Source organism: Rhinoderma darwinii, chromosome 11 (assembly GCF_050947455.1).
Source record: "Rhinoderma darwinii isolate aRhiDar2 chromosome 11, aRhiDar2.hap1, whole genome shotgun sequence".
Taxonomy (NCBI): Eukaryota; Metazoa; Chordata; class Amphibia; order Anura; family Rhinodermatidae; genus Rhinoderma; species Rhinoderma darwinii.
The window spans coordinates 35437446-35462959 of NC_134697.1; the positions used below are offsets into that span (position 1 = coordinate 35437446).

A 25514-nucleotide genomic window follows, 5' to 3' on the forward strand; every position below is an offset into this window, starting at 1 on the left:
TTTGCCTGTTTGTATTGTACTTTCTTTGAAAAAGCGATTTCCTTGTTGTAACTAGATAACGTATAGATTTGCTGTCTCTTGTTGATCTACAATTCGGAGCATTCTGGGAAACGGGGTCAATCGCAGGTTGCCTTGTTTGCTCTGTGGGCCTCCATCCCAGTATAAGATTGGAAAATCCTGAACAGAGAAGATTCTTGGTTTTCTTTATTTTGACTTATATACCTTGTAATCACAGTGTTTTGGTGACTACACTTACCAATGATATTAAGATATTAAGAAATGTGTTGTCCTTACCAAGTCATATGGTTTACAAATAGAAATGATGTGGATAAGGCCATTCACACAGCAGTATTTGGCAGTATTTTGCTTCAGTATCCAAAGCCTGGAGTTAAACCTACATCAATAAAAAGTACCAATTCCTAGTTCTGGCTTTCAAATACTGATTCAAAATATTGATGTGTGAAAGTGGCCTTGCGCCTTATGCTCGGTCAGGAACCTTGTATGGTAACGCACAGTCCCTGCAGGTTCGTATTACGGGGAGGCGGGCACTGTGTGTGCCACTGCCACTTTTTAATGCCTCCGTGAGACACTGTATTGTCCCCTACAAAGATTGTTTGAGTACCTACAAAATACACATAATAAAAATTCTCACTTTGCTGAGACTACATATAAAATTGGAGGCACACAGAGATAAAATATGGGCCTATAGTAGTCTAAGGCCTCACGACACAGTAGGCAGTACAGAGGTACATGGAGTTTTGTATGGTGCACTGTATGGTGATGTATTATGGGATAATTCTTCCTTGGAAGTAAGGCTTCTGAAGGGAGAGTAGTTCCGTAATATGGCATCCAATGCAGCATGCCATGATTTTGTTTTTGGATCTGTATGGTGTCAGATATCAGAAATAAGGCTATGTTCACACGGAGTATTTTGGGGGAGGAATATCTGCCTCAAAGCTCCAAACGGAATTTTGAGGCAGATATTCCTCCCCCAAAATACTCCGTGTGAATAGCAATGATCGCGCCGTTTTTCGCCCGCGGCCATTGAGCGCCGCGGGCAGAAAACACGCTTTCTCCTGCCTCCCATTGAAGTCAATGGGAGGTCGGAGGCGGAAGCGCCCGAAGATAGGGCATGTCGCTTCTTTTTCCCGCGAGGCAGTTTTACTGCTCGCGGGAAAAAGACGCCGACGCCTCCCATTGAAATCAATGGGAGGCGTTCTCGGGCCGTTTCTGCCGAGTTTTGCGACGCGGTTTCCGCGTCAAAAAACTCGGCAAAAGACCCCGTGTGAATATAGCCTAACAGTCAGTATGCTTCTGTATGAAACCGGAGGCATACAAAGCTACAGTAGGAACCATAGAAGTCTTGTGGTGCCATATGCACGCCACATTTTTCACTAGATTTTCAGGAAATTATCCAGGTTTTGGAAATCCTTGAAAGTTTGTTGGAAAATTTGAAGAAGGCCACTCATTGATCATAGTGGTCAGGCCTTGTTAGTGCAGAAAATGAACGGCACTTTGAACCGGGAGCGACTGAATCCCGGATGGGATTTTATCATACCTGATCTGTCACCACGTTATAAGTGCCCTATCTCCTACATAATGTGATCGGCGCTGTAATGTAGATTACAGCAGTGTTTTTTTATTTAGAAAAACTATCTATTTTCACCAAGTTATGACCTATTTTAGCTTTATGCTAATGACTTTCTTAATGCCCAACTGGTCGCGTTTTACTTTTTGACCAAGTGGGCGTTGTGGAGAGAAGTGTATGACGCTGACCAATCAGCGTCATACACTTCTCTCTATTCATTTACACAGCACACAGTGATCTTACTAGATCACTATGTGCAGCCACATACATACACACTAACGTTACTGACGTGTCCTGACAGTGAATATACATTTCCTCCAGCCAGGACGTGATGTCTAATCAGAATCCTGACACTTCGCTAACGTTTGTGGTTGATCTACAGCACAGCAAGCGTAATCTCGCTGTAAATGACATTTACAGCGTAATATCGCGAGACTACGCTTGCTGTGCTGTAGATCAACCACAAATGTTAGCGAAGTGTCAGGATTCTGAATAGACATCATGTCCTGGCTGGAGGTAATGTATATTCACTGTCAGGACACGTCAGTAACGTTAGTGTGTATGTATGTGGCTTCACATAGTGATCTAGTAAGATCACTATGTGCTGTTTAAATGAATGGAGAAAAGCGTATCACGCTGATTGGTCAGCGTCATACACTTCTCTCCACAACGCCCACTTGGTCAAAAAGTAAAACACACCCAGTTGGGCATTAAGAAAGTCATTTGCATAAAGCTAAAATAGGTCAGAACTCCGTCAAAAATGATTGTTTTTGTAAATAAAAAACACTGCTGTTATCTACATTACAGCGCCGATCACATCATGTACAATATAGGCCACTTATAATGTGGTGACAGAGCCTCTTTAACCCCTTAGTGACCACTAATACGCCTTTTCACGTCATTTACTACTGGGCTTTAGGCTAGGCTGACGCCTTTTCACGTCAGCCTAGTCTAAGTCCTGCACGGGTCTCCCGTGCAGGCAGGAGCCGGGGCTCTGCTGTCTGATGACAGCTGAGCTCCTGCTCCAACGCCCGCGATCGAAGTTTACTTCGATCGCGGCCGTTTAACCCGTTAAATGCCGCCGTCAATAGCGACCGCGGCATTTAACTTTGTTTACAGAGGGAGTGCGCTCCCTCTGTCACCCATCGGCGGCCCGCGAATGAAATCGCGGGTCTCCGATGGGGTGTCATGGCAGCCGGGGGACTGATAAAAGCCCCCAGGTCTGCCCTGGACATATGCCTGTTAGGACGCGCCGGAGGCACGTCCTAACAGATTGCCTGTCAGATTTACACTGACAGGCAATAATGCTCTGGTATACGAAGTATACCAGAGCATTATAGCAGCGATCGGAACATCGCACAGTAAAGTCCCCTAGTGGGACTAATAAAATCAGTCATCAAAGTGAAATAAAGATTATTAATAAAAAGTACAGTAAAAAAATAAATAAAACCATTTTTTTCCATAAAAAGTGGTTTTATTTAGTAAAAGTGTAAAAAAAAAAAAAAAGTACACATATGTGGTATCGCCGCGACCGTAATGACTCCATTAATAAAGTTAATATGTCATTTAAACCGCAAAGTGAACACCGTAAAAAAAAAACGCCAAAAACTATGGCGAAATTGCAATTTTTTTCCATTGCCCCCCAAAAAAGTCATAATAAAAATGAATCAATAAGTCCCATGTACCCCAAAACAGTACCACTCAAAACTACGTCTTGTCCCGCAGAAAACAAGCCCAAAAAATCACTACATTGATGGAAAAATAAAAAAATTACGGCTCTTGGAAAGCGACGATGCAAAAACAAATAATTTTAGTTCAAAAGTGTTTTTATTGTGCAAAAGTCGTAAAACATAAAAAAACCTCCACATATGTGGTATCGCCGTAATCGTACCGACCCATAGAATAAAGGTAACATGTTATTTACGTCGCACAGTGAACGGCGTCAATTTAAAAACGCATAGAACAATGGCGGAATTTCAGTTTTTTTTTATAATCCCCCCCAAAAAGGTTAATAAAAGTTAATATAAAAATTATATGTACCCAAAAATGGTGCCATTAAAAAGCACAACTAATCCCGCAAAAAACAAGTCCTCATACAGCTATGTAGACGAAAAAATAAAAACGTTATAGCTCTTTGAATGCAACTATAGAAAAACGAATAAAATAGCTTGGTCATTAAGGCCTAAAATGGGCTGGTCACTAAGGGGTTAAGGAAGACACAAGTGGCAAATGTTGAACTGTTTTATCTAAAATGGATTACAAATATGACCGTTGTTTTGGCCAACATAAGTGCTTGCATACATGGCACTTTTGCAAGTACACTTCCTAAATTCACAAACAATTACTTCTCCTCTACTAGTGCATTCGGAAAGCATTGATACATTTGTATAGAAAAAATGTTTTCAGATACATGGAAACGGGCAAAATCTATAAGGTTCAGAGATACGTGGCATCCAGACCCTGGTGCCTAAGGTTGCCCAACTACCCCTTTCCCACATAAGAAGACACCAGTATTATAAATGGCACTTGGTTGGTGGGGACACCGTCACAGATTTTGCATTGGGGCCTAGGAGCTTCAAGTTGCGCCTCTACATTTTAAAGCGGTATATTTCATTTATAGAAATAGATTTATAAAGCATTCTATTCCCATTTAGGAGTATTCTAAAAAAAAAAAAAGCTATGCGTGGCTTTAGTTTAGGGGAATATAATATAAATGAGTATGATTTTCATGGTTGTCGATTATTATATTTGTTAATCTGTGCTTTTACATTAGAAATTTGCAAATCGTACAGGAGGAGATTCTTCAAGGAACACTCTAGACAGCTCTGTCTAATACCTAGTACAGGCCTGAGAGGGCATTGCATGACAGGGATTTGGAGAACATCAAGAAAAGAATCCAGAGTCATGTGTCAACCCTTCAGGCCCCTTCTTATGCATTACAATGTGTGTGTTTGTTCCTGATTGTATTTTATTTTCCAGGTCATTATCTGTATTTGTTTTTTAAAAAGCCTGAAATCTTGCAATTCCTTCCTGTTCTGTAGAGATCACTTTTCAGCAGCCATCACATTATCATCACAGGCAGGATTACACTGACAGGTAACACCCCTATATAGATAACACAGGATCCACCATTCATAATATACTGATCCTTCCTGTTCTGTAGAGATCACTTCTCAGCAGTCATCTCATTATCATCACAGGCAGGATAACAATGGCAGGTAACACCTAAATATATAGATAACACAGGATCCACCATTGACAATAGATGATGGACACAGCTCCCCTCCTATCACTTCCTGCACAATGACCTCTGCACAGGTCACAGAGCATGCCCAGACAGCTCTCCCATAGAAGTCAATGGGTCACCTGCTGTTCACAGGTTCCTTACTACATGTGGCTGTTATGAGCAGCTCAGTCAAGATGGCCACCCCATAATCATGTACAGAAAATAGGATACAAAAATTACCCAATCTGAATATAAAAACAGATTAAAAAAATAAAAAATATGTTTTACTATCTGGTTATACTTCGTAAAAAGAAATTACAGGTGATGCATTTCCTATGAGTATTTTATTTATATGATAAGAGTGGGATAAGCGGCCACCAGACACCTCTGCCGTTGCTTACATTCTGGGAAGCAATAGAATAAGACCTGGTTGAAATCCAATCTGTCGTTCTCGCTAATGGCAGCTGGGGGATGGTCTGCCAATCACCATAGACTTGTATTATCAATTTTACATACAGGCTGTATTGCCTACGGGCAGGGCAAAGTCACCAAGTAGAAAGCTTGTCAATTGGATAACATTTTATCTTTGGTCACCGTTGCCCTGTCACATGGAGCACTTTAGTCATGATGTTTTATCAGCTCTGTTGAGATAGCTAGATCCAACAAACATGGAGGAAGTAGGGAAGAAAGACTTTATTACATAAAAAAAATTCATACATTTCTACACAATCTTTTCATTGCCGTAAATCTTTATTGCCTACATGTTATAGATCGATTCTCCTTGATGAACAATGTCGCATGTTCTACCTCTGCATTTTACATAAAGAATAATATGAATATGAATGGATGTAGCTGTGGATAATACTGTTGGTTACACAAGTCTTTCATTGTATTTGACTATGGAGATGTGGTGTTGACTCTCTTGGCTGTGGTGGTGATTCTTCTCAGAACCCCAGCGATTTCCCAGGTTCATCTTAGTAACATGAATGATGTTTTCCGGTTTGCTTAGAAATACCACGGATTGAAATGAGTTATCCCATACCTTGATTCATTCCGTGAAGTTTCCCAGCTATCCTTTCCCAGAAGGGAGATTCCAGTTCCTGGAATATGGTTCTTTTTACTTCTTGGCAAAATGTGGCCATGTTGTGTATACAACACTAGATGAACGGCCTGCGACTTTAAGTGTTGGAAAACATTTTACTTTTGGATTTTCTGCTATTCCCACACAGCTGTTATCCTCGGTGCAAAATGAACAATAGAGTGTATTGTACTGCAGGGTCAGGCATCATATACATATATCTTCATTACTTTGTTGAAATTTTATAAGAATCATTTCTAGATATAAGGAAGGTCCATTATCGCCTGTATTTAGTCATGTCCAATCACACTCTACGCTACATTGTATAGTAAATTTTAAAGGGGTTGTTTTTTTTTAAGACAATTCTGGTCCATATGCCCTATAAATAAGTTATATGGACGTCAAAGAGGGGGTCCCTCCACTTAAGCCAGATGTTATCAGCTCTGGTAGACTCGGCCTGTCCATGCCTCACATGGACAGACTCTCAGTTAAATGGCTGCCATGTAATGCTCCATTTGTGGCTTTATTTTTTTTTGGGATTAGCTGTTTTATCATCAGGAGTTTGAGAAGCCAGCACCATGACAAATGGGATCACCACACCGTCTTCCATTTAGAAAAGGGTTGCCTTCATGAGGCAACCCCTTTTTATGGTTAATCTCCACTCACTTATGTATTAAAACTTTCTCACCTAATACTCAAGGTTGACACCTACAAAGAAGAAAGTTACCAGTGGAAATCCCATTTCTTTCAGTTGTAGATTAAATATATTTTATTATAAAATACTGGATGTATAGACAGATGTGTTAACCCAAAGCTCATTCATTATACGACTCTAGAAGAAAATCCTACTCCAGAGAGTGGACGCTCCTTAAAAGCATAAGGCAATACTCACTTGAGGTGGTTTTTAATGCGTTGACAGAAAGCTCCACCTTACACTTCAAAAAGAGGTTCTGCATCAGCTGTTTGTATTATAAGAAATCATGTATCCTCGGAGTTGCGTGACTTGTATAGCTTTGTGGGTACCAATCGTGCATAGGCTAACCTGCGCTGTTTGCATTTTAACATGGCATTCGGTGAGCAAACACTTGTATTAAATGCTTTTTTTTTTTCGGAAAGAAAAAACGTAAACATTTAGAAAAATGCTCACTGTCGGAATTCTTCTCTTGTCCCCCTCCTGTATCCATTGGTTCTGTATAATGACTGGACCATGTGTCTATAGTGATGTAATGTCAAGTGCCATCCAATGACTGTAGTCCGCAGTGACTTTTTGGCCATTGTGACGTAACGTCCCGTGGCAGCCGTTCTGCCGTGACTGATGTTTGGCAGATGTACTCTTCTATATATTATTTGTGCCCTTGTACCTTTTCAAAGCATAGAGCCCATTCTCAATCAAAATTTGTGTCGTTCTTTTTCAAGGGAACGAAAGAAACCAAAACAACACTTTCTATAAATGTCCCCATCGAGTTTACCTGCAGGAGCTGACAAATGCAACTGTTTCTAAAGCCTTAGAATTAAGCTCAATCAGAAAAGAGGGCCTAATGTGCTTGTCAAAAGCCATGACAAATCATCAATGCACTTGGATCGATTTTTATTTCTTATTATTTTTTTTTACATCCATTTAAGTTTTAAACAATTCCTCACCTGCTAAGACTTAGGTGGGAAAGAATGACTCCATAATGACATTAGACCCTATTTTTGCCTTGCACTCGAAGAATGGAATGTGCTTGCAATATAGCTAGATTACATCTTTGTGTATTTGATAGCCTGCTGTGTGCACAGACATTGCCCATTGATATTCTGGCAGTGTCCAATTATGAAGGGTGGACGAAAATCTTAAGATGGACATTTCCTGGCCACCTCCACCTTCATTGTGCTGATTGAACTTCACTTTGAAGCAATAGGCTGCAGCTTCTTTGTGCTGTAGTATACGGCTGGATTCCTCTATTTCTAAGGAGAGACTTTTTAGCATGCTGTCTGTTTCTTTATTTCCTAGAAACCAGGAGAGCTTTGTACCCTGTGGAGATATTTGATTGGAGATTGCCATTAGCATTCTCTGTATAGCTAACATTGTGTGAAAAGTATCATACGTGTATCATGAAGAAAACGAACAAACGCGCTATGTATCTTGCATGCTGAATACAAAAAAAATAAATTTCTTAAACCAATAGAAGCTCAAGAGAGAACTGATCTGTGTTTATACATATTCATCAGCGCTACTCAGGCATTCACCCTGTCTAATGGGTAACAAATACCATTGGGTTTAGTTTTGATTTCCTGCTTATTAGTCATTAAATGTTCAGTAAAATGCATCAGAGTTAGAAATTATTCACAAAAAAACTCAAATTTTTATATATCACATCACCTACGCACAGAGTAAGCAGAAAATAGATAAAGTCCACAAGCAGATTTGGGCAAGGCCCAGAAGCTTGATGCCCAAAAAAGGTCTAACTTGCTCCCATACTGGTCCAACTGTCTCCTAAAGACTACTGTATTATCCACCCCTTATACTATGATCAATGGGCAGAAGACCCCTATTCCTGTTAAGTGTATATAGGTATATTATCATGAGTAATGGCAAAACAACACCTGTATCTTATCCATACCAACCATGTTTCAGGCGCCATTTTCCAGATCCCTTTGAAAAATGTAAGGAGATGTCCATTTTCAGCAAATTTTCTAGTATACTTTCTGTGTTAATTCCTCACGGTTTTCAAAATCTGGTTATTATTCAGTAGGAATATTCATTGTTTACTTCCAGTGGATAAAATTCTGTCCATGGTCATGTGATGGACATGCAGGTGCATGGCTCGTTACAGTATGTGTATCAGAGCTGGGTCCTGTAACGATCCCATCACCTGTGTGTCCATCACATGACTCTGTAACGATCCCAGCACCTGTGTCAGTCACATGACCATGGACAGAATTTTATCCACTGGAAGTAAACAGTAAATGTTCCTACCAAATAACAACAGGCAGAGATCTTGAAAACTGTGAGGAATTAATACAGAAGGTATATTGGAAAATTGTACAACTTTTAATTATGCAAAAAATAAGATTAATTTTCCGAAACCGGGCAACTTCTTTAAAGAAACATTCCAGGCAAATCTGCTACACATGCTTAGTGTAGGGCCCCCCGGTGGTTCATGACTCAGGGATGTAATACACATCACAGATAGATGTCTTGCACCGACCCCTCTGGCCCTGCACTAGGCATAACACAGTGGATCAATTTTGCATGGAGTGTTTCTTGAAGCCAAAATGGTAGTTATTAGCAACTCCACCATGTTTTCTTTGCTATTATTTCATCAGGTATGAAGAAATTTTTGGAGAATTTCAAAACCAGAGAAGATGCCATCTATTCACAACATGGATTCTTGTGTGTACTGCTCATGTTACAAAATGGTCTATGGCAGGGCTCAGCAACCTTCGGCACTCCAGCTGTTCTGAAACTCCAATTCCCAGCATGCCCTGACAACCTTTGGCTGGAATAATTAGGCCTTCGGCTGTCAGGGTATGCTGGGAGTTGTAGTTACACAACAGCCGGAGTGCCGAAGGTTGCTGACCCCTCTTTTATGGGATTTTTGCCTCCTCTAGCGGTTGTAGATTACAGGAATAACTTTTCCTCTTAGTTAATAATTTAACATGGGCTGTATAAAAGCTGTAGAACAGGTGCACTACATGAGGCCTAGGAATTGGCACCAACTATCTCACCATACTTCAACTCTATCTTGCTGAATACATACACAACAAAATGACTGGTTTTATAATTGTAACGTTCCATCGGTTGGAATTTCCTGTTTTTACTGAATTAACGAAGTCCAGATTAAAAGTAACCGAAAACTCTCAAACCAGACAAATGTCTGCCTACGAAGTAGGTCACGTTATATTGTATGTGAACGTCTTTCTGTTTGCTTTAAGTATCATAACCTAGTCGTGTGATTGAATGACTTGGTGATCTATGTTCATACCTGTATTTACTGTAAAGTGAAATGATGTTTCTGCGATTTACTTGACCTTTTACAGCTCGCCCATGAACACGTAGCCTTGCAGATTTTACTCCATGTAGGTTGATTTAAATATGGGAATTTTAACACAGGAAATTTCATTTGTGAGATGGAAGGAAGCTGAAGCAGTGCTTAGATGAGGCCTTACAGATCAAGCAAAGGAAATTCTTCTCTCTGAGGAAAACAACCTCCACTGTACAGCTGCGTTTCAGTTAACCCTGTCTAAACAAAGGATATGGTCAGGGCTGTGTCAGTGTCTTATCGGTGGAAAGCACCCACCTACAATCCATTCTTTGTCTGAATATCTTCTGCAGCCAAGACCGTCTGTTTTGTGCTGCAAGATTGCAACAGTTTAATTAGCTCTATTTAATGTGTACCGTTTTGTAAACTCTAAGGCCCAGTTCACACAGAGTTTTTTTTGTGTTAATTTTGACATAGAAACCGCTTAGGAATCAGAGCCAAGAAAACGCCGTAAATCTCCAGATTGTTCACACTGTGTTTTTTGTCAAGCAGAAAAAATCTGCCTCCAAAATTCCCTCTGAATTTTTGAGGCAGATTTTAAAATGCAAGCGTTTTTGACACGTATTATGCTTTTCTAACTTAACAAATGGAAAAACTGCAAGTGTATTTTGGTCAAAAACCACTTCAAATGAACGGTGCATTTTGTTTTTGTCTCCCATTTTAATGAAGGTTCAGAAGCAGAAACTGCTCCAAGATAGGGCATGACGTTCTACCTCCAATTAAAAGGAATGGGGGAAGATTTGGGCTTTTGGGACAGTTTTTTTTGTGCTTATTCTGACATGGTTTCCGTGAAAATTGGCGCCAAAAAACGCTGTGTGAACTGGGCCAAAGACTTGTCCACAAACGTAGAGCTTAATACCTGATGAGTTGTAGGTTTTAGTATTATATAATATATTATTACGCACAACAGGAATTTTGAGGTACTTTGGTCACACTGTAGGGTTGGATCCCCTCGTAGTGTAAATATTGCAGAATTTACGCTGCGGAAATCTGTGCAAAAATACATCCGCATTTACAGTAGCAGCAAAATGAATGAGATTTGAACAAATCTCATATACAGGTTGCAGAAAAAATCTGCAACAAAAAACGTTAAATCCGCAGCCTGTCAATTTACGCTACGTCTTCGTTGCTCTTCTGTTGCGGGTTTTCCCCTTTGAATTCAATGGGGATGTAAAACCTGCACCAAATAGCCATGTGTTGCAACTTTTGCAGCGGAAACGATGCGATCCCGCTGCAAAAATCATACTTGAGAAAAAAAAAAAGCTTTATATTAATTAAAATTAATTAAAAAAAAGCATATGCTTGCCCCCGGCCGTTGTCATAGCGTCGCCGGGGGCAAATGGTTTGTCAGCGTTGTGTAAGGGTTCCGTTGTTTTGACGGAACCAATACCGTAGTAGACAAACCATTTGCACCGAATCCGTCACCATTGAAATCAATAGTGATGCAAACGGAAAACTATGGTTTCAGTTTGGATTCCGTTCATGGGTTCCCCTGATGGAAAGGTCCGACGGAACCCATGAACGGAGTCCCGACGCAGATGTGAACGACGACTTACTCGTCTAAGCTTTTGTGAGGTAAGATTGAAAGTAGGGGTTCCCAAGGAATGATAATAATTTTCAAGGGTTTCCCTATCCTCATTTTAATTTGATCCAGGAATGGCTACCATCCTCTAGGTTTGCACTGCTCTGGCATTCATTAGGTACTGACTGATTGGTGGCACATACTCTTGATACCAGTGGTATTAGGCAAATGTTTTTAGAAGAACATATCTCCATAAGTACAAATATATCCAGCTTTACAAATAGTGCACTGGACAGAGTGTGTTGGGTAGGTCAGGGCCAGTGATTCCGTGTGATAGATTTCCAGTAATATTGCATGGACTACAGCACGAACAGTTACGGACCCTCCCATGTTACACAAGTTTCTTAACGCTTGGCCCTGGTGGCTCCCTTCCCAGTGTATGTTATTTGCCATAGTCTTGAGTTATGTTTTCAATTAGTAATATTTCTGCTGTCCCAAGTCTAATACTAAACTGTAATAAATTAAATTTATGGCTTTAATTGAATTTTCATGTCAGAGCTGCTTTAGCTTTGTGATTTCGGTTAAGAATAAAAGGCTATATTAAGGACGGAGTATGCACATAGAATAGCACACGCTGCAGCCTATAAGTCTGTCTTCCATTTGCTTTCTGTATTGAAATTGTTTTATAAAAATAGGAGTAGAAAAAAACGAAATTGGGAAAAAAAATTTTTTTTGCCTTTTTTTATGTATGCCTTTGTTTTATTGCCACATATAAATAACATAAGATTTTCTCTTTAGGCTGAGTTCACTTATCGCAGATTTGTTTGCTGCAGATTTACGACAAACCGGCGCTACAATCCCCTGTGTTAAAATCCAAAACAAATTTGTAATAATATTGACATTTTGCAGATTGGAAATTCTCTGCTACAGGTTTTGAAAACCCAATCCACATACATTGTGCTATAATAATTGCAGATTTTCTGTGCAGGTTCTGCACAGAAAATTTGTGAGTAATCTGCGATGTGTGAATTTTTACGGGCAGCTGAATTTTGAGCAGCGAATGACTTCTGAGGGACATCCCTATCTGGTAGACAGATTATTATTAATAATATTGAGCCAAATGGTTTCCGTTAAATAATCATTAGAATTTTCTGATATAATTTAATTTATGCATGTAAGGCTATGTTCACACGGAGTATTTTGGGGGAGGAATATCTGCCTCAAAATTCCGTTTGGAACTTTGAGGCAGATTTTCCTCTCCCTGCACGCCGATTTTCGCGGCGATTTTCGCGCAGTTTTTCGCCTGCGGCCATTGAGCGCCGCGGGCATAAAACAGCGCGAAATACGCTTTCTCTGCCTCCCATTGAAGTCAATAGGAGGTCAGAGGCGGAAGCGCCCGAAGATAGGGCATGTCGCTTCTTTTTCCTGCGAGGCAGTTTTACTGCCCACGGGAAAAAGACGCAGACGCCTCCCATTGAAATCAATGGGAGGCGTTCTCGGGCCGTTTTTGCCGAGTTTTGCGACGCGGTTTCCGCGTCAAAAAACTCGGCAAAATACCCCGTGTGAACATAGCCTTAAAATGTTGCTTTTTGTTCCCTGGGTTCACACAGAGTTTTTTGCAGGAGGAAATTCTGCCTCAAAATTCCGTTTGGAAGTTTCAGCCAGATTTTCCTCTCCCTGCACGGCGATTTTCGCTGCGTTTTTCGCCCGCGGCCATTGAGCGCCGCGGGCATAAAACACAGCGAAATACGCTTTCTCTGCCTCCCATTGATGTCAATGGGAGGTCAGAGGCGTAACCGCGTGAAGATAGGGCATGTCCCTCCTTTCTCCTGCGAGCCGATTTTACCGCTCGCGGGAGAAAACCGCCCCCGCCTCCCATTGAAATTAATGGAAGGCATTTTAGGCCTTTTTTTGGCGAGTTTTGCGGAGCGGTTTCCGCGCCCAAAAACTCGTAAAAGAACTCTATGTGAACCCAGCCTAAATGCTGAAATATAGTTTTCCGCTTGCTATTCAATGCCGCACAAGTTGCACCATGAGTAAGTGAAGATAATGCAGTCCTAGTTTCTCAACCTTTGGTACACGTCATGTCTGTAGGGGTTATTTGCAGTGCTTTCCATATGCAGCAGTGCGTGATCATTGCCTTGGAGACACTTTGGTGTTAACGTCCTTTTAGACGGCCCTGTATGGGCAGTGATAACGAGCACCGATAGGCACTCGATTTTCACCTTTCACAAGTAGCTGTGATCTGTAATGTATGGAGACGAAGGATCGTTACTTGTTTGACCAATCAGTGGCCTGTGTAAAAGGGCCTTCACTTATTTGAGTAGGGCAGAGGCGTAACTTGAAGCTCCTGTACCCCTGTAACTGAGCCTCCCACCTATCATTTATGATACTGGTGTTTTATGTGGCAGAGGGGCTTTTTGGCCCTTTGAGGCTGCTGGACCTGGGTAGGACTGCTACCTCTGCACCTCTTATAGCTACACCCCTGGAATAGGGGAGTTCTTGGTGTAGGAATATCCAAGTGACCTGTTTAGTCTTAAAGTGTACCCCCTGTTTTGTTTTGTTTTTTTCATGAAATCAACATCAGAAATGAAAATGGACATTTGCCTAATATAGTTCATCAGGGGTGGATCGATCCCTTCCCCATACATATTCTCTTAAAGATCTTGGGTGGCTGGCTGCTGCCACTAGGGGATCTGATCTATGCAGTTCGTATTTCGGTCAATGTGGGACAAACTGGCATTTAGTGGTCATTTTTTAATAATACTAAATACTTTCCAGATGGAAATTCCCTTTAATAAGACTGTAAATCCATAATGCACGGCATCCAGTAGCATGCAATCTTTGCAAATATATTGTCTTGCTCACAGTGTAAAAAACATAAAATGACCTTGTTGTCAGCGGTTTATATATGGCCCAATTAAACTGGAGGTCTCCGCACTTTATAGCCTACAAAAAAAGGTTCTGAAGTCTCCAATGAGCATTACTTGCCACGTGATTGTTCACAAAGACATGAGTAGGTGTGAGATGGGAGGGGGATGGTTAAATAGTGGAAAGATATATTTTGTTCTGATGTCATTTAAAGGGCTTGTCGGTTTTGTTTTATTTATTGAATAGGAAATCATGGCAATGTTCTAATAAACATGTATTTAAAATTCTGCTCACATGCCTTTTCTTATAAGAGTTCAATATCCTATGTCTACTAAAAAGTATAATGGTGCAGCCAACAGATTAGTCCTGTGTAATACATGCATGGGCTAACTGAATAGACGAAACATGGCGTCAGTCGTATGACCCACCACCCGCTCATCATGTGACCACTGGCATTCACTCAACGCCGTCCAGGTATCTAAAACAGGTAAATAGTAGATTATTGAGGAGCAGAAGTTATTTCTACCTACAGCAACATCTCATCATCATGACTGTCAGGGTCTGTGAGGAGCAGCTCTTATATTCTTCTCACTGTCTCCTCTGTGTGTACGTGTGTTTTTACAGTTAACTTTATTAACAAGATCACCTAGAGACAGGCAGCCATTTTATGCATCACCTAGAGACAGGCAGCCATTTTATGCATCACCTAGAGACAGGCAGCCATTTTATAAACATGAACAGTGAAGTAGTTGTTCATCGTGATTCCACTGTTAGTCCTATTCTCTTAGCCCATGGATGTGTGCTCTATGTTGGCCCAACACGTGTATGTCATGTGAACCTATTGCTTACTGAATACTAGAGGTCACATGATGTGGGTGTTTTTCGGGAGTTGTCACACGACTGACGCCATGTTTAGTCATATTCAGTTAGCCCATGGATGCATAGGACTAATCTGTCGGCTATACCATTCTACTGTGTATAGATAGGGCCCCACTGCACTCGTCCAGAGAGAAATTTTGCTCACAAATCTTCCTTAGCCAACTCCTTTAAGCACTTTGCATCTGCTGTTGCCACGGGAACCGGGCCCAGGCCCTGATGTAGATTTAGCACATCGGCCAGACAATAGGCGCACACGTTCAAAGATAATAAATTGCACCAATTTATATTAAGTGACTTATCCCTCATCTTGAGGCTGGATTCACACGAGCATGTTAGGTCCGTAAAGGATGGAACGTATTTCGACCGCAAGTCCCGGACCAAACACACTGCAGGACAACTGTCCCGTACTGTAATCATGTTTTCAGTACGGGACAGTAGTTCCACAGAGAGGCAGGGACTCCTAGTGTCGTATATAACTATGATGCTAGGAGCCCGGCTCCCTTCAGTGTGTTCAGTCCGGGACTTGCAGCCGAAATACGTTCCGTCCTTTACGGACCGAACATGCTCATTTGAATCCAGCCTAAGAGTGTATGTTGGTGTTAAAGTTTAGGCCCACATTTTGCACATCATTTAATTATGCAAAACAGTGTAAAAGAATGTTTTTTGTTTTATATTTTAATTATCTATTGTTGTTGCCTTGCTGAAGTCGGGAAAAATATATTTTACTGTTTCTAAGTGTAGCCATAGCCTCCCTCCCGCATTATCTGTGTGCAGTGGTCTGTTCCACAACACAACTCTCTCCAGCTGACTGCATAGAACAGACCACTGCACACACATAATGGGGGAGGGGTGTTAGCACACTAGGAAATAATCCGTGAACTCGCCTGTTTCTGCTATAGAGTGCATGGCAACAAGAATAAAAAGATAAAGTATATTGCAAAAATATTTATTTTACATTGTTCTGTATTTCACAATGACGTAGATTAAGTAATGAACGTTAATTTAAGAATTGTATCAAAATGGGTATTTTTCTAAAACCACTAGAGTGCATATAAGCAGCAATAGATACAGTAAGGATTCAACAAGCAATTAAGGGTTATATAAGCTTATTAGTATATTATATATGACAGATTTAAAGGAGAATTCCAGTTTTCGTTTTATTAAGAATTGGTCAAAATATTAGTTGTCTTTTGACATGTCAGACGTGAACATCTGAGCAGATCGATAAAGGTAGAACCAGAACCAGTTTTCAAAACAGGCAAGACCTCCAAACCCCTTCATCACTGATTGAAGATTTCTGTAAATCTAGCCACACACATACAGCTATCCTTTCTGACTCCCCGGTAAATATGGGGGATATGCTCTGGATATGCTCTGGAAGACACATTTCAAATTAAGCAGATTATCTTCTTCATATCTCAATGACCTGTCCGAAGATAAAAGTTAAATTTCCCTTTTCCACACATCACAGGTACTCCATATGTGCTCCGTATGCCACCGTGTATTGGAGATATTCTCCATCGCTTGCCATAGCCTCTTTTATTATTTACTCCAAATAGAGCAGGATTACACCGGTATATTTGATAGGATTCAGCCCATGAATACATAATATTAACTGAATCCCTCGGGTGGCAACTCTACCGAAAATTTCAAGCCATTGCTTTCCTGCACCGCCAAGACCAGCAATTCAAAAGTATTCCATCTCCGATACAGAATCCTTATCTACTGATTTATGACCCACATAATGGTCTTTTCCAATGGATATAATTTGTGTTGTGCTTTTGTGTACGCTTCTTTCCCCCTTCCTCCATGGAGGTTAAAAGCCTATAATATGTTTGTAAGTAAGTTGAATAGCAGCTAATCCTTTTATTTCCCTGCCTTGTCCATTATTTTGCAGATGGTAGAATTTGAAATTACCCTTAATTTGGCCTCTAGAGTGATGCCTGTTCCCGAGCAGCAATCGGTGACCTTTGTATGGTGAAGAGGGATGTGGGCTCACGATGACCCTCCTCTGGCATCAAATATTAAACTCTTTCAGCCATGGTCTCTAGATGACCCCTTCCCGTCATTATTCGGCTGTATATGCATTCCTGAGATCCTGCACAGTGCAGATGAATTCGTGGAAGGATAGGTGTACAATTAGAAAAAATTTTTTTTCTATGAGAGCCGCTGGAACAGCCAAATGCTGTGAAATTCAGACAAAGGGATTCTTTCTCTGTTCATATCCCTTTGTTCTCCAATGCCAGCACAGTGTTTTGATGGGGAAAGTTAATTTAGCTCTGCTTTGAAACCGTCATTGCTTTTATAGAGGCAATTTTATTAGAACTTTTATTTTCTGCATTTCAGGGGCTTAAATACCAAACAAAAGATGGTTTGACGGACGTAGAAAAAAACAAACTTTTTTTTTCCAGTTAATAATCAGAGGTTTTCATATTATTTGTAGTCGTCTCGAATAAAAAGATTGAATGTTTTTAGGCATTTAGGCTGCGGGAATTGGGAATTAATCACTTTATGTGTATAGAATTTAAATGGGATTTTTCCTTTTTGCTTTTTTGCATTGAAGTCCCTTCCATCGTTAATGTTCCGCATTGTAGTCCTGCATGTAATTGGCCCTTATTGTACAGTATGGCTGTGTTAATAGGTTAAGGGGTATGTAAAAGACGGGTGATAGGTTACAACACTTTGATAAAGCAGCTGTACCTGTGTACAGAATATTTCTGATTATTTAAGGCATTTAAAAATATTGTATGCTAGTCGCATGGGGGCATTGTTGATTCTTGTGGAGTACAGCATAATGCCATGAAACATATAATTTGGGGGTGGAGAAAATGTAACCCTAATAGAAATTGTACTGTGTACAATTTCTAAAAAGCTCCTGCCTTAGTGTCCATGCATGCCTGAAGAATTGTGTTTTTGTGTATGTCTCCCTCCCCAATCCTGATATAATTATTACTGGGAAGGCTCAGTTTTCTCTCTGGCTTCTCCTTTTCATGGCTTTTTATGTACTCTCACCCTCTGTTATTACATTTTTTACATGCTATGATCAAGCTACACTCTGACTTCTAGTTCACAGCAGAGGGTCGGCAGCACATCGCTGCCCAAATAACGCCGGGAACAATAGAAAAGTTGTTTGAAGGTTATTCTTTTTTTCCATCTCGATTTACCAATATTTGAGCATATGAAGCTTGGATGAAAATGGCAGGCAGGGTTGAAAGCCTTCTGTAAATTCACGGACAGTCAATAAAATATGAAACTTTTGGCCAGTGACAGTAATTTAGAATGTGCCTGCATGACTATTTTTTAGCTGGGGGTGCTTGTATAGACTGTTGTTATGGTCATTTTGAGGTTCACAGAAAATGCAACTAATGGTTTCATATAGTCATTCTGTCCATACAAAATTTTAGAAAAAAGGCTTGGCAAACCTAATGGCAGGGAAACCCATACCCCTACTAAGGGCTCATTCAGACTCGTCCGTGTGCTGTGAGTGAAAATCACGTACAGCACGCTGACCCATTGATTTCAATGGGGCCATTCAAACAGGCAGGAGTTTTCACGCAGCGTGTGTCCGTTGCGTGAAACTCACTGCATGTCCTATATTGGTGCGTTTTTCACGCACTTATGCGCCCATTGAAGTTAATGGGTGCGTGAAAATCATGCACAGCACACGGATGCACATCCGTGTCCTGTGCGTGATTTGCGCATAAATTCCATTGAAAAAAAGATGAAAAACGCATGCCACTCGCAAAGCACACTGATTCATAACGCAACACACACGGACCAGATTCACACGCGTTTTTCACGCGCGTGAATCTCATACGCTCGTGTGAATGTAGCCTAATAGGGGCGGCACAGTTGTATGGTTAGCCTTGTTACCTTGGGGCACGAGGTTACCACCTGACCACGTACGTCTTCATGGTGCTTTTAGGTTCTTCCTGTGTTTGTGTGGGTTTCCTTTAGGTCCTCTCGTTTCCTCCCTCACTCCAAAAAAATTTACTGATAGGTTAAATGGCTTTTTAAGAAATAAGCCTTTAGATTGTGGACATCACTGATGCGAGCGATTACAATCTATATTGCGGTATACAAGTTGGTGTTGTCAGTAATTACTGTCCGTAATTACTGATGAAAAATACTGTCGTGTGCTTGGAGCCATTTTGCGGGCCGTGCTCCCATACTTTGTATGTGAGCACGGCCCGAAAATGCGGCTGTCAGTAAACGGCCGGCCATGCCCGCAATCGCGGGCCGTGATTGCGGGCCCGGTCGTGTGCATGGGGCCTTATAGTGTCATTTTATGCGCACAACATCTCCTTTTCTTGCCATAGTGGTAGAAGAAAGAGGTGCCCCATCATCCTTTTTGGTCCTGTGTGCTCACAAAGTATGTACACATTTATGTGGTTGAAATTTTCCCCATCCGCACATAATAAAAATTCAATCCGTTTATCATATGGTGCCATGATCAGGTTGCCATATGTGAAGTGACATTGTGCTAAACATACAGATATCTCAATTACTACTCTGGACTGTTCCATATGGTAATGTTATTTCCTCTATATCATTCATTTAAACCTACCACCGTGTACTGCAGATAACTTTTAGCTATTTTTTATTCTTTGTTTCCATAGCGTGAGCTTCTAAAGGGGGAATCCAGTTCAGTGCTATTACCACAAAAGGTTTAATGTGTTAAACTTATAAGCAAACAAATAAGAATGATGTTAGGCACTCGTGATAACCTTGAGGCATCATCCTTGCATATTTTTCCATTCGAATGATAGTTGGGTGAGATGACTCATTGACCTAGTGAAGTGTGACTGCACTTTATCTCTATTTGAGATCTATAGTTGATCTACTTGATGATTTATATAGTTGAGTTGACAGCTTGGAGGAGCCTAACTATATCAATATGGATGTTTTCCGGTGGGTTGCAAGAGAGGGCTGAGTAACAGGATATGGGAATCGTGGCGGAGAACGTACGCTGGACATATCCCAAACAAGTTTATCAAAGGAAGAATAGATATTTTCACCTTATTGAAGACAATACAAGACAAAGAATGGTATGAATAGTTATAGTGATTGTTGCATACAATGTTTACGAATATTTAGTCACCTCGAATCAAAACTTTTTACCAAATGAAAACTCATGTTAAAAAAAGCTAATCTTAAAAAAAACAATTTTACCATGTATGATTAGCCTTAGGCCTAACTTAGGTACTCTATGTGTTGCCATATGGTTCCCCAGTATGGCGACACCGTATTACAAAGATATTTTTTAATAGAAGCAATAATATGGCATCCAATAAAAAAAAAAGCCAAAGTTGGTTTTAAACCCCACTCAACAACCCAACTTATGTATTCACTGTATGGAATCTGAGGTATACAGAAGTGCACTATAGACCCGCAGATTTCTATGGTTGCCATATTATGACTCTGTACAACTCGGAACTTCTATGGAGCCGTTATTTATTTATTTCTGTTACTTATATAGCGCCAGCTCACAATCTAAATTCCCTATCGGTATGTTATACAGTTGTGCGCATGAAACCTTAGTTTTGAAGAGAGAAAACTATGCAAAACGATGCCCCAGAAAAGTATGTTGGCCAATAATAAGACCTAGAAATATTTAGGTGCTCTTGCTTTTATTTAATCTTTTGGAGGTGTACCTATTAATTCCGTTTTGGGGGGAGTTTTATAGAAACCTGTCAGGAAACCGATTTTGCATCTTTTCTGTTATTGCTCTTTTTTCTTTTGTCTTTTTTTTTTGTTAGATGAAGGTGAAAGTTAATCAATCCATGTTTCCAATAAATCAGGGAGAGAATAATGCTTACTCCAATGATTTTATAATTGAGGGAGTTGTTGATCGTGTTCAGTGATTCTTTTTGATTACTTGCCTGGAATAACATTATATTGCATTTGGTAAATAAATTAAATTATATTGAAGAACCTCAGGGTTTTTACTACACTTTGCTGGGCTCTTGTAAAGTGTTGCTTCTCAATTAATGAACTTTTACAAACACTTTTTCAAAATCATCTCTCTTTAGCAACTGGAGTGCTAGGCTTGATAGTCTGCTGATTTGTGGCGCGGTATCAGGGACTTTTGAAATCCTCTGCAGCGCTGCATGTGTTCTATGAGAATTTTTAACTCTACACTTAAAGAGGGTCATTGCTTTCGACTACCTTTTATTTTCGTTATTTTTTCTTCTTAGAAGGGTCCCATGAGGATAATCTCATTACAGGGTCTCCCACTATTGAGATCCCCAGTGATCAACTATAATTTTACTGATAATCAAGAAGAAATTCCCCTGCAACGCCACTACAGAACATATGAAACACTCAGTGCCTCTTGAAACTAATGAGCTGTCCATGTAATGCATGGACTTTCGTTGAGTCCTCCAGAGGTTTGTTGACAATGTCCAGTCTTTATACGTTCTATGTCACAAGACTCGAAGGTCTCTTTTTATAAAAGCTTTTCAATCAAATTTCTCACGCAAGCCTTGTGAGTCAGATTTTGGATTTAGATTTTTTTTTTTTGTTATTCTCATGTCGTTCTTTTTTTTTCTACCAGAACAGTGCATTTCTATTTGGTATGACGTCAAAATCTTTACTCCAAAAACAGTCTTCCCAGGGTCACGGAAAGGTAAAGTTCAGGAAAGGACCTTATAATTCACTTATGACAAATTGATGGCTGGCACGTTAGAAGGTTTGGACTTCATTGTCTGTGAGTCAGAGTTCTGTAATATATGTAGAATGTTCTCTTATGTAAACCACTAAATCAGCAAACACAATACAGCAGGCTGTTATCGGGCCTCCAAGATGAAAACATTAAATTTGCCTCCCGTCAATCAAACTCATAAGTAGCTGATTGGTTGGATGTAACTGAGCTACTGATTGGTACTTCAGATTATGCTCCAACTTCCTGCGCAGTTCTGTACGTGAAGGAAGACTGCTATGACTGTTGCGGAGACATCACAATGTAAAGTGATAGTAAATACTGACAAAGGTCGCCTGTAATGAATTCCACATATACATGGGTGCAATTTGTGGTAGCCTCTTACAATAGACCTCATAAAAGGTACTTCCAATGATACTGGCGATCTCATCTCCCGACAGGAATTAAAATCTGACAACAAGAGGTATAGCCGGATGATCAGACAACTGTATGTTGCCCGAAGCCATCCCTACTTTTGGTGGGAGTCAAACGTCAAAAAGGTTGATGCCCTATAAATAAACCAGACACTAGGGCAGTACAGGTCTGAACGTTTTATCAGCTTTTGCATCTTTTCTGCTATTGTTCAGTTTTGAGACTTTTAGTTTGATGAAAGGCAAGCAATCCATGTTTCCACGGGCTGTACAACTATGATTCCTGTTAGCTGCAACCAGTGGTGGCTATGGGTTGTGTATACCTTTAAAACCAACCATGTGTATATGAGCAGCTAAACAAAAGTAGTCTGAGATGGTGTTTTACACCCTTCTTCAAAGCGTAAAGCAACACATTCGGTTAAAATTGGAAAAATGCTGAGGGCTAAACAGTGAGAACACGAAGGGCTGGGCATATTTTTCCCTGCCAGAATCCTCTCCCTCCTAAGTTAGTTGGCTAACAAATCATAAATAGCAAGAAATAAAACATCCTTGTTAGCTCAGATTTGGTTATCCCTTCAAGGTGTTATCAGGGATTTCTTGAGTAGGGAAGGGCGCAATCTGTGTTATTTCAGGTACTTCTAAACTGTAGCCATAATGCTGTAGGTATTTTGGAGCCGACCCCGTTTCAACTTGATTTTTTCTTTGTAGCTTTTTTTCTTCACTTTATATTGTTCCAACATATCTCACAGTGCCATACACAAAATATAACTGGCATTGACGTTTGGTCCTTGTACCGACTTCATAATCCCACTGTCAGGCATGCATACACAGATACAGGTTAGGGCCAAAGAAGAATCTGGGGAAAACTGTGACTGCGCTATTGATTCCGTCGGAAAACCGGAAACCTGCCGGAATGGTGACGAACGGAAACCATTAGCAATGTTTCCGTCACCATTGATATCAATGGTGACTGAAACGGAAGCTGTGGTTTCACTTGCTGGGTTCACCCCACGGAAACCTCCGACGGAACCCCAGAACGGAAAGCGAACGGTGATGCGAACAGGCCCTAAGCAGATATGGGATATGGAAATTGCATACCAGTATTACTCTAGTTGAACTAGGGAGGTTAGGACTGTATAACTGTCAACGAACCCATGGAACGCACATGCAGAATATACAGTAATGTTAATTAAAACCCTTGGGCAACTTTTTTGCTTGCCCCAATCACCAACGGTAGGACCTCTGGTTTACCATTAGCAAATTGACCATCTATCCCTGACTATACTCCAATATAGAAACGAGCTGTTTTTTCTTTTTAATTATTTAGGCTTATTAATCCATCTTCTAAAATCTTAGTTCCCTAAAGTCTTGCATTGCGGAGATCTGGTTGCTCTCCTGTCGTGATCCCCCTCATTATTTCCACAAAATGATCATTCTAATGATGTGCATTCTGTGAAGCTAATATACAGAGACACAAAAGGTTTACTGCAGTTTTCTGACGGAAAAAAAAGCGACATTTTGGTGCATGCCATTTTGTGCAAAAAATTTTGACTTTTTACTTCTTTTTTTACCAAAGTGGCACAAAAATGGGCGCATGGTTTAGCAGGTGGGTTCGGGGCCACCGGCAGGGCAAAAGTTTTACCATAACTTACACCAGGAACTGGTGTAAGTTATGGCGCAAATCTACCCCAGCTCATAGCAGGTGTAGATTTGCATTTCTTTTGCACCTCTTAATAAATTTGCCACCTTTCCCACCAATGTAAACTAGTTTAAAGACTGGCGATATAATATATTCCTTCCAATTCACTTTACTGCTGTGAACGTGCAGAAGTAAGCTAGAGAAACCCCCCACAAGCTCTGCATTGTGGGACCCAAAGGTTTAGCCACACCTAAATACCTGCTTCAGAGAGCTGATAAAAAAAGGCAAAAACCCTCAAATGCATATATACCATATAGTAAATGTATACATTTTCCCCCCAATCCTACCGTTGTTTCCTTTCTTAAAAATAGACCCCTCAAACGACTGACTTTACTAATGCTATTGCTCTGCATTGATATTGCAATGTCTAAGATGAAATATAGGCCGCACTGCCATCACCATGGTTACCACAGTCCGACATGTAGCGGGAGAATATCAGGAAGTGTCTGTGCTGCAAAGTAATTCCTTGTGACATCATAAAAGAACTGCTATTTCCTGAAAGCTCGGTCACAGGGGACAGCATGTCATTGTTCATTTCAGCAGCGCAGAACTATTGCAACATGCCCAACATAGACAGTCGCTGTACTAATGTGTATGAGCACAGGGATGTGGCTGGGGGACAAAAGGAAGTAAGGGAGAGAATGAAATGGGTTTCTGTCCTAGAACAGGACTTGGAAAACTCAACTGCCAGCCATGAATAGGATTTTAGGCAATATACTATAGAACTTGAAGCAGAATTATATGATTTGCTATTGAATACAAAAGTCATATTAAAATAATTGTCAAAAAAAGTCTATCTTTTTACATCCATGTTATAAAGACATGACGTCAGCGAGGTCCGGGCAATGAGGCCCTTACCAATTACAAGAATAGGAGGCTTTGGTGCCTATCAGAGTGCCATGCTTCAATGGCTCCCATTGGTATCTCTTGCCTTTCGCTCTGGAGAGACGCAGTCAGACCAAATTTACACAGTAGTGCATAAAAAAAGAATTCTGCCGAAAATCATTTCTCAGTTTTATATTTGTTTCTTGGAAAGCTGGAAGGCAAGCAATATGGTCACCATTATGGCTATACTCAGCTTTTCCAGACTCCTGAACAACAAATCTGCCTTTTTCATATGTCAATACCCAGGGGTATATTTATTTCCCATTGCTTAAGTTGTGCTAACATATTCCTCACTGCTGTACAGACATTGTCACCATTGACATTTGTTCCTATCCACACTAGGGCCCTTTTACACAGGCCAATGATCAGGCAAACGAGCGTTCATATGAAAGCTCATTTCTAATCATTGCCCTGTGTAGATGAACAAGCAAACGCTCCTTCATCAGCTGATCGTATCGTTTATGCAGGAAGAAATATTATCGTTATCGGCAGAACTTATCCCTGTGCCAACATGATTTAAACATATAGGGGCGAATGATCGTAGTATCAATCGCTCGTCACCATACATAACCAAGCATTGCTCCTTATAAAAGGAGTAAACGAGCGCCAATCAAGGAACTGCCTCGTTGATCGGTGCTCGTTTTCATGGCCCATATCGGGCTGTGTAATA

General features: G+C 40.5%; 1 protein-coding gene and 1 long non-coding RNA gene across 2 annotated transcripts in view; one reads left to right on the top strand and one right to left on the bottom strand.

Annotated features, from left to right (window-relative positions):
* TRIM8 (tripartite motif containing 8) overlaps positions 1 to 25514 on the top strand; it is a 70874-nt gene that overhangs the window by 3107 nt on the left and 42253 nt on the right. The window lies entirely within an intron of this gene.
* On the bottom strand, positions 7464 to 14921 carry LOC142662849 (uncharacterized). The gene is made up of 2 exons (XR_012851014.1): positions 14841 to 14921; positions 7464 to 7906 (listed from the first exon to the last, which is right to left on the bottom strand). It is a non-coding gene; the product is annotated as an uncharacterized LOC142662849 (long non-coding RNA).